The sequence below is a fragment of the Dermacentor andersoni genome, chromosome 1, assembly GCF_023375885.2.
Source record: "Dermacentor andersoni chromosome 1, qqDerAnde1_hic_scaffold, whole genome shotgun sequence".
NCBI lineage: Eukaryota > Metazoa > Arthropoda > Arachnida > Ixodida > Ixodidae > Dermacentor > Dermacentor andersoni.
In genome coordinates, this window is record NC_092814.1 from 92,524,603 (window position 1) to 92,540,179 (window position 15,577).

At 41.2% G+C, this 15,577-nt stretch overlaps 1 protein-coding gene and 1 long non-coding RNA gene across 2 annotated transcripts in view; one reads left to right on the plus strand and one right to left on the minus strand.

Annotated features, from left to right (window-relative positions):
- Positions 1-15,577, plus strand: part of spir (spire type actin nucleation factor) — a 226,912-nt gene that overhangs the window by 150,202 nt on the left and 61,133 nt on the right. The gene's annotated exons all lie outside the window — the stretch shown is intronic.
- On the minus strand, positions 6,898-9,041 carry LOC140216094 (uncharacterized). The gene is made up of 2 exons (XR_011892751.1): positions 7,664-9,041; positions 6,898-7,018 (listed from the first exon to the last, which is right to left on the minus strand). It is a non-coding gene; the product is annotated as an uncharacterized lncRNA (long non-coding RNA).

Consider the following 15,577-nt stretch of genomic DNA (forward strand, 5'->3'; position numbering starts at 1 on the left):
TTCAGAATGGGTAGTGCTTCTATGACTTTCAAGCTAGTTGTTGTGGACTTCACTTTGATTGAAGTGAACCCAAGTAGTGGACCGCACCTTTTGGCATAAGTGCAACTCCTAATGGTTGCCGATTTCTTCAGCTGCTGACAGCTGGACATTGTCTGCAAAAGTTGCTGCTCATCATGGGCGTACATCGTCTGAGGACATTAAGCCTTTGGTGGTAGCCGTTACTAAATTAAATGTGTGATGGCGCACCTTCACCTCGACTTCCTACATAATCAAAAGTGACTGCACATACGTTGAACTGCTGTAATATTGAAATGCTGCCTGTCTACACACACTGCCTGCACCAGCTTTTTTTACATGCCTCGTCAACTGCTCTCACCCAAGAAGACAACACTCATCTGGAACCTGAAGCATCCCTTAATTGTTCATTGTTTGAAGTCTTTTAGCCATTTTCACAATTATTTAAAACAGTGCTGAGACAAACATCTTGTGTGTTGCTCATTTTACTTTATTAGATAGACTAAGCTTATGACTCTGTGTTCCCAGTAAGGGGCCTCAATTCCTTCAACACACAACGAACCATCAGTTATATCGTCTTTTAATGTGGCCACCTTGATATGCCATGATATGCATGACAAATGGACATCTTGTAAGCTATGGGGAGTGACTTATCTTTAGGGGCATTCAAATTGTGAAATCGTCTAATCGAATTGAATACAAATATCCTAGAACTATAGCTTTTGAATACATTATAAAATACTACATAACTTTGTTTCTTCTTTTAAGAAGAAAAGAGAAGAAAAAAGAAACATAGAGGGGGAATGTGGCCCAAAAAATTTTGCAGAAGCCATCAATGATAATTGTCAATGTAAGCAAATAGCCCAAGCAAGTGAGCAAACAAACAAACAAGCAAATGAGAGCAAGAGAGTGAGCTAGAGAGCAAACAAGGGAGAGAGATTATTTTCCTTGCCAAGTCCGACCACCGACCACTGACCAACAACGAAAATGGCTGAAAGAGCCAATGAGAGCTATATGCTTCAAAATTTCGAATTATTTCCTTGAATACAATGAGTGCTATTTAGAAGTTTGTTCAACCAAGCAACTTCTAAATGAAGCAAGAAATGAAGGGTCAGCAGAATTCCCACTTGGGGTGCGATCGGAGATCATTGTTTGGCACATTTGTTTGGTTACCGGCATGCACGATTGGCCTACTCCGCACTGATGTCGCCAGCCGCAGGGCGTGGCCATGTTTTTGATGACGTCAAAATGACGACATGCTCCAGTCAATCGTCTTGCAACCGAGCACGTTGTCTGCTAGGCGCCGAACGCGAGAGGAGTTAAGAAGCTTGGAGGAATCATACGCTCGTATGAGACTGGCTTTGCATGGCGCATCTGGTGGATTAGATTGGATCCAAATGGCGGCTTTGGCCATGGAATGGCACGTTCAGATCCAATCCATAGTTTAATGCAAGAAAATGGTGCTTACGATGGGAACTTCGATTGTTGCATTGGCGTTGCTTGAGGAGGAACGAGAGCAGTGAAGGAGCGAAACGCATTTGACGAAATGGCAGAAAGCGAATTGCGGCGTCGCTTTTGTTTCTCGAAACAAATAATGCGTTGGTTGTGCGGCAAACTCGACCCCATCATTGGGTGCCAGCAAGCCACTAGAATGTTGTTGTTGCCTCTTGAAAAGTGCACCACTGTTCCCGTCGTTTCTTTTTTTTTTCTTTTTTCCTCGTGCGCAACACCACCTAGAGACGATGCTGAGACACCAATAGTTATAAATTGTAGTAGTCACCTGTGTTACTATTTGAAAACGTGTTTTAGCTTGAGAAGAAAAAAATTTATTTTTTATATAACGGTTTCATTTATTGGAAGACAAGAAACATTTCGTTTTGTAGTATACTGTCTGCAAGCAGACGACAAATGAGGGAAGTAAACTTCTGGGGAGTTCACTGCTTGCCGATTGACTGCTCTCTCCGCCCCATTCTCACAAATTTTGCATACTGCCACTTTGTGACGTTGTAGCAACAGAACAGAACGCGTATCGAACAAAGATCTCCGATCACGCCCTTGGCCTTACGTTACGGTAAGGTGACTGGTTGCGCTTATGAATGGGCATGGCTTTTTGCAACATGCAGGCTTTAGTAATTGTAGTAAGACAATATGTTCGATTATAATAATTGTGTATTTGAAGTTTTAAATATGTATTCACTCACTCTTACTTATCTCTGTAACCAAAAACTGGTACTGAACCTGGCCTCCAGTTTTTTACCTGTCACATGCAAGTGTGTGCATTGAAGTGTGTGCCTTGAAATTTGAAGTCAGTGCACCCTCTCATTTCTCTTTTATGCATGTAATAGATATCGCTATGTGGCTGTGTTCTCCTTGTGCTACTGAGGTCGAGGTCACGGGTCCGATCCTAGCTGCCGCGGCCAAATGGAAAAATGGGAAAAATGTTGCGAAATTAATAGATGGATACAGGGAGGAACTGAACAGTAGAAGTGCCAACTATCAACTGATTTATTGAAGAAGCAAAAAAGAAAATAAAACATGCAAGGAGGAACTCTGTATGCACTAGTGAAGGCTAATCATATGTGAAAATTTGCACTGGTGGGCCCTCCTCTCAAAAGATTATAAAACACGGTCATAAAACGCAATCAAGGAAAGACAGTTTGTCTTCACCAAGGATGGTGGATGCCTGGCTGACACGTGTGTCATCGAAATGGAGATATGTCAAGCCATGAATTCATACCAATTCGCTCAGCTCGTAAATCAGTTCTGGGAGCTTGGCTCATACATGTGCTCTTGTTGTCTTCTGTGTAAAATACCTCAACAATTTCACATGCTAGCTCATCTGCCTGTTTAAAGACAATCTTGTTTTAATATCTTGGTTTCTGTTTATAATCGTGGTTTGTGGATAAAAGCCACAATGCACACACATTGTGATTTTGTGTACCAGGTGTTTCTGCAAAGACGTTAAGTAATATTTAAACATTGCCTGTGGTAGACAGCACAACTCTAGTTCTTGAGCTGGTCTACTCAAAGAGGCTAACACAACTTGCATGAGAAATCGAAATGCAAAATCTACTAATTAACAAAAATTCACTAATTAAGGGGTGATGTAGGCCTTTGACCAAAATATTTTAGATCTTTATTCTGTGAGGTATGGTGCTGGAAACTTGTACATATATGTAATATTAATCACTTATTTGAAATATGAGGTCCATTTTTGTTTATCTCCTTTGGTTCTAATTTTATGCAAACATCCTTTAATTATTTCCTGAAAAGATTAGCAATAGGTGTGTTTGTTATATTTCGCTAAATAGGGTATCAATGGCTTCGGTATAATTCAAGGAATGCCATAAGACCAATCTTATTGCTCTGCCTTACCTAGAACACTAGTTGTGAGGCTTTGATGTTGGAAGCTCAAAAGAGTGTTTTTGTGGTGCTTAATTTTGAAGTCTCGCAACTCTTGCTATAGGTAAGGCAAAGCAGTAAGGTTGGTACTGCTGCATTCCCTGAATCATACAGAAGCAATTGATACCCGGTTTAGTAAAATCTAAGGAACAGATATTTTGCAAACTTTTGCAAAAGTTATTCAAAGACAGCTCACATAAATTTAGAGCCACAGTAGATAAACAAAAATGGACTGCATATTCAAAATAAGCACGTAACATTACATATATGTACAAGTTTCCAGCACTATATCTCAAAGAATAAATTTTTTTAAATAAAACCCCCAAGTTTTTAACTAATTACCTTAAGTCACATATTGCAATTTACAAATTGTAGCTTGTGAGACTGCAAGGCATATCCACTTGAAAATAATTCTGTAGATGACATGATTTTCTAGATATGCACCATCAAACTTGCTGTAAAAGATGCACTGTCATTCCAATTACTTATTTAACAAAATGCTGGCACAAAAGTAACTGGACTTCCAATGTATTTCTTTGCAAAGTTCAGAAATGAATATCTCAAAACTGACATCATCCTGAGAATTCATTCCAGTTGGATCTACCTTTCGAACTCCGAGGCTACAATTAGTAAATTGCAATATGTGCTGTGAATTAATTAACAAATGTTCATTAATTACATTTTAACTAATTAGTCTATTATGCATTTCAATTTCTCATCCAAATAATGTCCACCTGTTTGGGCAATCCAGCTCAAGGATTATAACTGTGCTGTTTGCTACACGTTTTTTAAAGGTTACTTAATGTCTTCTCATAAACAACCAGTATATGTCAATTAAAAAAAAAAACTTTTCAGTTGATAGTAGGTGTTCGTCCTGTATTCTTCTGTCATCTTTGTCCCATTGTGCTTTTCCTAACAATAAATGCACACCAAATTGCCCAGGTCGCCATTCTCATTAACCTGGCACTCACAGGCCTTTGCTGCTCAGGGCAGGCTGTAGAATTGTATGGTATAATTTTTAAAAACTTATATCCATATCTGTGAGTTTACAAAAGTAAAAATTTCCATATTTGTCACATGGATGCAATTGGCCATCTTCTCTGCAGGACTTGAAGTCGACAATGATAATTGCTTTTGCATGCATCGTTTTTGTTGTGAGGGGAAGCTGACTTCATGAAAGGGAAAGGTGGTTTACAGGCACCTAACTTTAACCCTTCGTTGGATAACAACCTGCTCTTCAACTCCACTTCAGGGCTCCGTAGTCATGTACCAGAATAGCTGCCAACTTTTGATGTGACTCTTTTTCTGCACATTCTGGAGACATTATTCCTTAAATTCCATGTCACATTCCACCGGGTACTTTCTGCTTGATTGCAGTGTTAGCCTTGTGAGGGAAGTGCTTAGGGGCAAAGTGTCATTTCACGTTTTACTAAGATTTGTTTAATGTTGTACAATGAAAGGATCTTTGGGCACATGGTGGATGCGAGATAATTTTTCAATTTGCTAGAAAGTAACTTAACATTGTGCTTTAAGTATGAAAGATCTGAAGAAAAGACAAACTACAACCTTCCATGCAAAAATAGTATCCGAGCAATTCAGAAAGCCTTGATGTCAAAATGGCAACATGAATGAGACTCTTGCGCAAACAACAAGCTACATCTTGCTAAACCTATGCTTGGCGAGTGAAAGTCATGTAATCACCAGGAACGGTTTATTAATGTAGTCTTATGCCGACTAAGGATTTGGCACAGACACCTCACGCACAACTTTTTTACTTAGAAAGAAGACCCACCAACGTGCGAGAAGTGCCAAGAACCAATAACAGTGATGCACATTTGTCTGACATGTACTCATATTGAAACACACAGATAAACTTTTGCGCAATTTATATAACTTACACATACCTTTACATCCTGCTTTAGTTTTAGAAGATGATCCTCTAGTGCCATTACCTGACGTGCATTTTACACAAGCTATAGAGCAACACAGCTTTTGATGCTTCTAATTTGATTTTACAACACCTTATGTTTTGCACAGCACAGCCTTAGTTACATTTGCACCACTAGACCCAATTTAACTAACAACTGGACTTCTTACTTATAGTATTTATAATATGAGAAAGCACTGACTTACACAACAAGGGCTTTACAGCATTCTTCTTCCAAATATTTGTGCTAAATGAAGTAATCGCCATAAGTTCTATATGAATATATATAGAAATCAGTGGTTAGTTGTTACTGCAATTCACAAACAGGAGTCATATTTCCAGTGCAAACATTTTTTGTGCAAGAAATTTCCAGCTTGGCTAGCGGCAGACTGCATGTCTACTTGAGCATTTTGGCTTATCTGTTCAAACAGTATAATTGAAGTCTGCCTTAGACTGCAGCTTAAACGAAGAAGCTACTTTTTTTTTTTTTCTATGGTGCTTTGTGTTCTTCTAGACCTAGTGTTCACTCAGTGTGAACTATTTTAGGGGGCAGGTGCTCATGGCATGGACAGTGTTAAAAAAAAGTTCAAAGGTAGCCCATTAACAGTTAAATTGTAATGTTTGCAACATGTCACTGTCCCCAGGCTGCTGCATATTACTCTAGGGCAGCAGTGAGAAAAAACATGTAAGTGACAGTATGTCCGACTGGCTAGAGCAGCTTAGCTGGACAGTGGTAAAAGTAAATCCATTTCCTTCGTTCTTGGGTAGGATGTTTCTAAACTCTCGGACACATATTTTTGTGAAAGTATCCATGTCAGAAATGTACAAGTAATATGCTAAACACAAAGTGTACGAATGTCTGAATTTTTTTAATGTTTGATTAAATACTATGCCATTCAGTATCCACTTTGGCCTGAACTCTATAATGTTGAAATTTTGGGGCATTGGATACTAGCAAATAATAAAAATGAGGAATGTGCTTTGTATGGGCTTCAGTTCTGGTGAGAAAGCTATTATTGTTCTTACATAACGTTCAACAGTGAGCTAAGGTTTTGAGAAGCAATGGAGAGACCCAGGTGAAAATTTCCAACTGGGAATGCAACTGGTTCCAGTTCAACTGGTTTATGGAACAATTCCCAGTTGGTCCCCATTGCAACTGGTCCCAGTTGGTCCCCATTGCAACTGGTCCCAGTTGATCCCCATTGCAACTGGTCCCAGTTGGTCCCCATTGCAACTGGTCCCAGTTGGTCCCCATTGCAACTGGTCCCAGTTGGTCCCCATTGCAACTGGTCCCAGTTGGTTCCCATTGCAACTGGTCCCAGTTGGCCTCTTTGCAACTGGTCCCAGTTGGTCCACATCGGAACAGGTTCCAGTTCCTATTGCAACTGGCATCGACTGTGCAACAGGGATAGTGAGCCATGGCCAGCAGGAACCACTGGTAAACGTTTACATACTGGGATTCAAGCTGGCCATAGCTTGTATGCTTTTTGTGGTTGCCATCGTGTGTCGCAAAGAACCAGCCGGTTCAGTGAACTTTACGCAGCCGAAGCAGCTTGGTGTTGAAATGACATTTATTGGAACACTTGAGCTTGTGTTTAGCGATGAAACATCTTGAATGCTCCCTTGATGACCTTGCACACGTTTACACATTTCGTAACTCTTGCACATCACCATCTGAAATAAATATTTATATGCATTCAGTAAAAAGGCAACCACTTCATAAAAGCAATTATGCTTATTCATCATACAGACATGTGTATCAGTAGTGTATGCGCTTCTGTTACACGTTAGGCAGAGCTACAGGAGCGCGCCAGTATACGCTTAATACTTCTATTTGCTATTCAAAGCACAAGCCTTGCACGACACTGGTTCGTATTGACACGTGAACTTTTCTCGGTAACTGCACTCACCCACTGGCCACTTAAGTGTATCGCTCTGCGCAAGGCGCACCTGCATGGCTGTAACTTACTGGAATGTTATCGTTGATTCTATTTGTTGTGTATATATGTTACCGCCTAACCTAGAGTAATCAGATTGTATGCGCGACACGAATTGTGTAGTACTTTCTGGAAGTAATGCGGGCACCATCGTTTACGCCGGAACCTTCGGCAAGTTACATGAAAGAAAGGAAAAAAAAACAGACGCGTTTGACTCGCAGATCATGGGGCTCAAGAACAAGCACCAAGCTCGCAAGCATTGATGTGTATAAACGTCACGTAGTAGAACACTCGAGTCAACGACAACGTGCTGCAGTATTGACACCTTTGTGATAAAGAAACACTTGCACTCGAAACATAAATAAGTTCAATATATAATTACCTCCAAATGGCAGAATCAAGAGCAGGAAAAGTGCGCACGTCAATCCACACACGATGGGTCCACAAAGCCGCTTAGTCGGTGTTAAAAACAGGTGCCATCCATTGGCCTGTAATCATGCCGTCTTCCAAAGGTGAAAATGTCCAACACTAATACTACTTAATTGAGGTTACGCAGGCAATGACACCACAGGTTCCTCTAGAAAAATCTTCACAACCGCGCACGCCTCGCTCCATGCCTCGCTCGAATAGCTTGCTGTTAATATGGCTGCCGAACTACGCCGTCACGTTTCCACAGTTTCGTATTTGTGAAGTTTCTCGCTATTAATAAATATTACGCTATCTATGTGAGATAACAATTTTATTTCACTTTTATTTGACATAATTTAAATTTATTGCTATATCATTATTATTGTTTGAGCCATAGAGGTTTCAGCCGAATCATGAGAAGATACGCAACTAATGTTTTTTTTTTTCAGAATGGCGGTTGTTGTGGTCATGGTAGAGCACGGTCGGTGTAAGCATGGTGTAAGCATCATATTATTCTTTCGCCGTGTGGAAGAGTGTACTAGACTGGCCATTGACGCGTAGTAAGCGTGCGTTGTGTAGCTCTATGCGCTGCGGAGCATTTTCTTTTCTTTTTTTTTCTTTTGTCGTAGGGAAGTAATCGCCGTGCTGCCACCAAATGCCATACAGCTCACTAGCGCTTAGCTAGGCAACGTCAGCAGCACAAAGTTGGTGCAACATTACCATAACACCGCGGTGTCGGTCAGGCACGCAGCGGTTAAACGTCATGAGACGAACCAATGCCTCTTTGGACAACTAAAAATTAGGGCCAACATTCACAAATTTAGTGCGCTGAAACTAAAGCACGCGTACGTGTCAAGGCAATGTGCTCCACATTTACTCAACAGGATCCTGCACGATTCAGTTATCCATATAAATAAATCGCGTGTCAGATAAAACCTATCTCTAATGTCGCCCTCGTTGCAGCATTATACCGCTTAACTTTTTTATGTTAACAGTTGTACGAGTACAGATCCCAACTACTACCAGTTGCTACTATACAACTGGTCAAAGTTCCAGTCGGAATCCAAATGGAACCACTTGCTTCCAGTACAGCTGGTTCAGGTTCCAGTTGGATCCCAACTGGGACCATTTGCTTCCAGTACAACTGGTAATGGTTCCAGTTGCGTTCCAGTTGCATCCCAACTGGGACCATTTGCTTCCAGTACAACTGGAGATGATTCCAGTTGAATCCCAACTGGAACCAGTTGCATCCCAGTTGGTTTCTAACTGGGACCAGTTGACCTGTAACTGGGACCAGTTGGTCCCAGTCAATACCAGTTGGAACCAGTTGGATTCCAGTTGAACATTTTCACCTGGGTGAGAACTTATTGTTATTCCACATTCCGCATTGTACATGTAGGCCACATGCTTTAATTAGTTTGTTAATCTTGTATTCAATGCTGTGCATGCAACCACTTTTGAACTATAAATGTTGTTTGCATGTGGTGGTGTTATTTAAAACTTTGTTGGCTGTGAAGCAAGCATTGCTGGGCCATCTGCAACCACCAATCTGATCTGGAACAGCAATAAAAGCTTGTTAATTTGGCCCTCATTAACTCAGATAATTAGATACTTTGAATCGGCAACCTGGTTTCACCAAGATGTGTGCATTGTTTTATGACCCAAAACTCTCAACAATTTGGGAAATTTTGGCTCTTTAGTGTTGAATTTATTAATTTGTTCGAGGCTAGAGCGCTGAGTGAAACAGGTTCAGAGCTGAATTTGAATGAGTGCTGCAAAAGTGGTGCTGGCAAGGTGCCATGGCGCTAGCCAAGGCACCACCATGACTCAGCAATAAATCGCAAGACATGCCACAGCCGTACATACATGGGGATAGTGCCATGTGCACAAACACAAGTATGAGCAGCAATTGTTAATGTCAAACCAATCAACACACACACTTGTGCAGTGAAACAGCGCAACACGAGTGGCTATTTATGAAAGGCAATGCAGCTGTTTAGCACTTATTGGGAATTACAGACACATGTACACATTCAAAGCAATGGCTGCTGGCAAGCACCTTGTAGATTGTACAAAGTTACGAGCGAGTACAATATATAGGCACACATTCTAAGACAGAGAAGTCAGCAGCACTAGTTGTTTTGTGTACATATTAAAATTTTATTTCATGTATATATGCTGCTAAATTCCTTGCTTCTAACAAACTGTAATGTTCTTGCAGTAGAAAGCACCTCTTCTTGCAGTAAGTAAAGGTGGAACAACTAATGTTTTTATATGAGAATCAAAACTTGTGATTAAAAAGGATTTTGTGGCTTGAAACTTAGTGTTATCTGTGCACGCCATATGTACAGTAGAATCTCATTCATTCGTACTCGAAAGGGACCGGTAATTTATTAGAATGAAGCGGGAGTTCGAACTAACTAGAGCCTCTTTAAATGTAGCGCCTGAGCAGCGCACAAAGCCACCTCATCATTGGGCTCGCATTGAAAAAGTTATCTTTCATACATCGGCACCCGATGGCATGTGCCGGCAGCCTATGTTCCATAATAAGTCCAAATGCGATAAGATCGCGCCTTGTGCCCTGTTCTCTGTTGGTGTGAGGAAAAGCATGGGAGGGTGAGCCGAGATGGATGGTGGCTTGATGCGCGCCGTCCTCTGTCATGCACAACCCAACCTAATGTTGGTGGCAGCGTGATGGAACACGTGATGGAACGTGTGCTGTGAGGGAGAGGAGGGGGGCGTAGGTGAGCGTGCAGTAACGAGATCAAGCGTGTGGTTGGCGGAGAGGGCGCAGGTGAGCTCATGGTAACGTGATTAAGCTAGGGGGCTCCTATTGCTCTATTTAAGCTGGATGAAAATGAGGCCGCGTGCCGTTCTGCTTGCTCCTGTTTGGTATTGGCTCCCCGTGCCTTCTTTCTTGTCAGTTTATTGCGATAGCAAGTGAATTTTCGCCGTCGGTGTCACCGCCATGTTTCCTGTAAAGTCCAAGTGCGATAACATCGCGGCCATGCCCTGCATGCTGTAAGTGCGAGCGAAAGCTTGTGAGTATGAATCGAGAAGGATGGTGACTTGATGCGGCAGTGTCTTCTCACCTGCATAAGAGGGGAGGGGGGAGGGGGGGAGCAGGGAGATGTGCGTGCGTTAGAATGGGTGAAGGGGCCAGGTTAGTGCGCACCTCCTCTTCTACTCCAGCTGTGGCAGCTGAGTGCGGCCGTGCGCATCCTATTTTCGAGGCAATCTGTGCTGGGCTCGAAGGCTATAGCAGACCTTGACATAGCTGATGGCTTCGTGGGCACTGTGTTCTTGCGCACTTAGTTCGCATTGAAGTGAGAAGTTGCTCGATGGGGAATTCGCTCGCAGCTTCTGCCCTTTTCATCACGCCAGTGTTCTCACAGCAAGTGTCCGTGGTCATCGAGTGAAATGTGTTCGTGTTTGCCTGTGCGCATGTGACAACGTGCTTGTTAATTTAGCTAGTAAGCGAATGTTTACAGCAATTTATCCAGCTTATCAAACGACTAACCTTACTTCGTTAGCTGTCTAACAATTCGCTATCGCAATCAATGTTTCGCCTGTCGTGCGAAACTGTGACTTTTTTATGACATGCGACATTAAGGTAGCTAGAAATGCATCGAAGCTTCACCTTTGGCTCAAGTTTGGCCGAAAGGCCGTCCATGGGAGAGAGGAACTTTGTTCTAAATATGCGTTGCGCGGTTTCTGGAGTTCAAGTTCGCTGGAGCTTTTCTTTATTCAAATAAATTGGACTTTGTCGGGGACCAATAGAGCCGTTTGAATTATCCATCAATTCGAATTAAGAGATTTCAAATGGTCGAGATATTACTCTATCATAATTTTCGATTTTATGTTAGTTTATGCTTATTAGTATAAGCTTTGCATTTTCTTCAAATAATATAACTGATAGCTGCATACTCGACTACTAAAAGTGATGTGTTTAGTTCTCGGATCATGTCCAGCAAAGGGCTAACAAATGTCATGAAAGCACTGTAAAGCTAGCAATGACAAAATAGCGGTTCAGCATTGTTGAGGTTACTTTAAGTGTGTCTAAAAGTTCTCATTTTTATTTTCATTGAAGTGTTTTCCTCTAAGTCTGCGGTATTTTTCTCATTCACTTCGTGGAATGAAAGCATCCTATAGAGGGAAATTGAGTTGGTGGGTACATGTACCGGGGCTCCTTTTTACAGCATTCTCAGGAACAGTGCGCAGGTCTTCCAAAAATTGCTATTGTGGCTATTGAAAAGGCAATCGTTATGCACACGCATGCACACACACATATTTGAGTGGATTTTATGTAAAAACAAACAAATTGAGGAATGAAAAATGTGCTCTTGCATAGCTTGGAACTATTGCACATTTGGCATTCCTCTAATGAATACTAAACCATATGGTAGCTCTTCACCTCTTGACAGCTTGCTTATCATAAATCCTGCTTCTCTTGCTGTAGTGCTGTCTACAAAGTTGTCCTCAGCAGGAACATTCTAAAGCCAACCCTTTGTAAACTGCGAGACAGTGCTGGTGTCTCAAGAGTCGTCAGATGTTCTGATATTCCTGCACTTCAATAAATTACTGACAAATGCTTCGATGCATTTTGACTATTATTGGACTGCACTTCTTGAACTCTGATGAGGCTGAGGCATGAGTGGGCTTTTACGTGGAATTTTATGTGCATTCCCGTACTTAGCTTCTCATCAGTAACTTGAGTTACTGTTTTAGTCCTCAGCTTATGAAAGTCTTAAAAGTAACCAGGCTGATTATTATATTTCAGAATATCGAGCATGCAGTGTTGTTATTAATGCAACTTGCACTGTAGAGCACCATTGTAATAAAAAAATCAGCCTGTCTTAAAATTAATCAGGCTGATTATTATATCTGAGAATATTGAGCATGCAATGTTCCTATTAATGTAACTTGCACTGTAGAGCAGCACTGTTTCTGTCTCTAGGCTATTTAGGTATTTCTCTAAGCCTGCTTAGCTTTTGCTATCTATGTCAACAGATGATAATTCGTTCGACTATCGTGTTTTCTTTTTTCCCTACTTGATTCACAGCAGGAATTACCACAGTTGTTGTAATGGTCGAATTCTCTCAATTTCTCTTTTGCAGGCAGAACCGTTAGTCAGTCACCATAAATTTTCGTACACATTTTCCAGTCGAAAGTGCCTTTCTACGAGTAGGTCTATCACGTACTAGCTTTTCCTTCTCAGTATGAGTACAACTTTATATCTTATAGCTTACTCACTATGAGTAACTCTCAGATAGAATAAATTTTCCTTGAGTTGTCCCTAAGGCAAGATCTTTTTGCAACTTACATCACATGGAGACCCTGCCACTTTGACCATGCCTAAACTTCCAAGGTGTTTAGTCTGTACATTGAAGATTAACTTAATGATATAACTTAAGTAGTAATATTAAGGTAACATGTACTGATCACATGTTTTTGTCATGTGCAGCATGAATGTGGAAAAATAAAACAAGGATTAAGTTTTTGTGAAGCAATGTAACTCCTTATCTTTTTCTTTCACTTCTAGATGCAAAATGGCCCGAAGCCAGCAAGTGCAAATTGAAAGTGCTCAAATGAGTTATCCTGAACAGAGCCCACACCTTCGGCGTGCTAGCCATCCTCATGAACTCAAAATTTTCCAGAGTCCTCCAAGTAAAATTTAAGCTGTGACAAGCACTGGACTCTTACTCTCTCTCTCTCTTTCTCCTTGTGTTCCTTTTCTTTCTTCATTTCTTCTAGAATTTAACATGTACTCAAAGCGCTAATTATTTTTAGGAGTATGGAGAAAACACCTCGTATTCTAGTTTTTGTATATATTGTGGGCAACAAATTTCTGTTATGTTTCATACAGTTCAAAAATTTTGGCATACTATTTTGTGGAAGGCACCATTTTGATTTGACCTAGTTCATTTACAGTGCTTCATCACCACCACTGGTTCAAACCTAACTGGTTTAGTTCGATCAGTTCTTTTTGACACAAAAGGCTTGTTCCACAAATATTATGCACGAATCGATTAGATTGTCCAACATTTAATGAAATGTCTGTCCAAAGATGTAATTTATTATTTGAATAGGCCTTCACAGTCATTAAAATATGGCACTAGCCATGGATCATTTGGTGACGATACGCATTAGCGCCGCTGTGCTCTTCAGATTTGATTAGACTATGGCAACTCCTTTCTCAAGGAATGTTTTACACCTTTCCTGTGATGATGTGTTGTTCAACATTATGAAAAGAAGCAAGGATACACGATTATAGCTTTGATAGTGTGCAGACAGTTATAATTGTTGCCTGCCAATAATTAATAATGTCCCATTGTGGCACAACATGTCACTGCCAGTTCATAACTTTGAAAGCGCTGAAGCCACAATTGCAGCATTTTTTTTTCTTTTTACTTATACATGCTGTGCAAGTGTACTTTACATAGACCATCATTTGCATGAAAACTAAATAATGTTGCATGACTATAATAATATAGAAGGAATTTATGACGACTAGCAAAGTAGCAAAAACAATGCTGATAACGGTACGATTACAGTGCAGTGTAACGCTGCACACGGCCTACCTGCACAGGCGCATGTGCATCGCTGCAATTGATCACCCACCATAGGATAGCTCTACGTTACATTGGGAGTGTCATGAGCTACCCTGAAGGACGAGATGCACGCCGCGGCAGTTACCGGTTGCTCAAAGAATGCTGCACCTGCAGTCTCACATTCATCTGTATAAAATTTCCTCTCTCACTCCGTTAGACCTCGACAAGCTGGCTTTCTTGTAGTGCTCAGTCGTTTGGTGGTGTAGCTTGCCGCATGTTGAAGCATGCAACTGTAGGGGTAGTGGCGAAAGGGGAGAAACAACACATTATGGTCACAGCATGTTTTCACACATAATGGGATGTGCTGTCTCAGGTTGCTCGCTCTCTGTCTCTTTCTTGCTAAGGAGCGACCTCTAGTGATTTTGAATGCAAATATAGTAGCACCAGTTGTTTGGTGTCAGTGCTACCTCACTCATGAGGTAGCGTTGTGACTATTAAAAAACAAATGAAATAACGCTTTCACACTTCTTACAAAATGCTATAAGGATGCTCCTAACACATAACTCCACTATGGGCGTAGTCTACAAATGGTTTTGTGCAGAGATGAATGTAATAGGTCTTGCTGTTCACGCGAAAGAAGCTAACATTTACTTGGTGCAGCTTCAACAAGTTGACAAGTAATGGAGCAACTATAACTGCAGCACATAACAAAAATGTATGACTGCACAACAGTGCTGGACCTACTGATACCTACAACTGCGCTTATTATACTGAGCCTGCAAGCAATGCAGGAGTGAGATGTTTCAGTTCTCTGTAGGTATGCTTATGGCATTGATCACATAGTTGTTAAATTATGAGAGCTCCTCTTCTGATTAATTTAATGAGGATGCACCAACACATTCACTTTTGAGCCTCTTTATAAAGTAAGCGTCTAGAAGCTCCTCAGATCATTTGGTCTCATTCATGTCTTTCCAGTACACCCACCAGAAAGGAATATTGAAAATTGAGTGAACGTAGTTGCTCTGAAGGGACTTAGAACCTCTCCATCCATGCACCACCTGATCGGCAGAAACATGTATGGAGGGCCTGTTGCGGCTAGAGTGGTGTTCAGGGCATGGAATCCACCAAGCCCATCGGCTACTATGTCAGGTTGTAGAAAATGAAGGAAAAAGGGTTTATTTAGCTTAGTTACACAGCTCCAGTACAGAAGCCAACTCCATGCAGGAGCAAGTTAATCGTCTCAGTTCACATCAGGACCCTCTGTCCTCACTCTCAAAAAGTCTCGGCTTTTAATACCATCGTCTTTCCTAGGTTAGTTGACTAGGGAATCTCAAGGT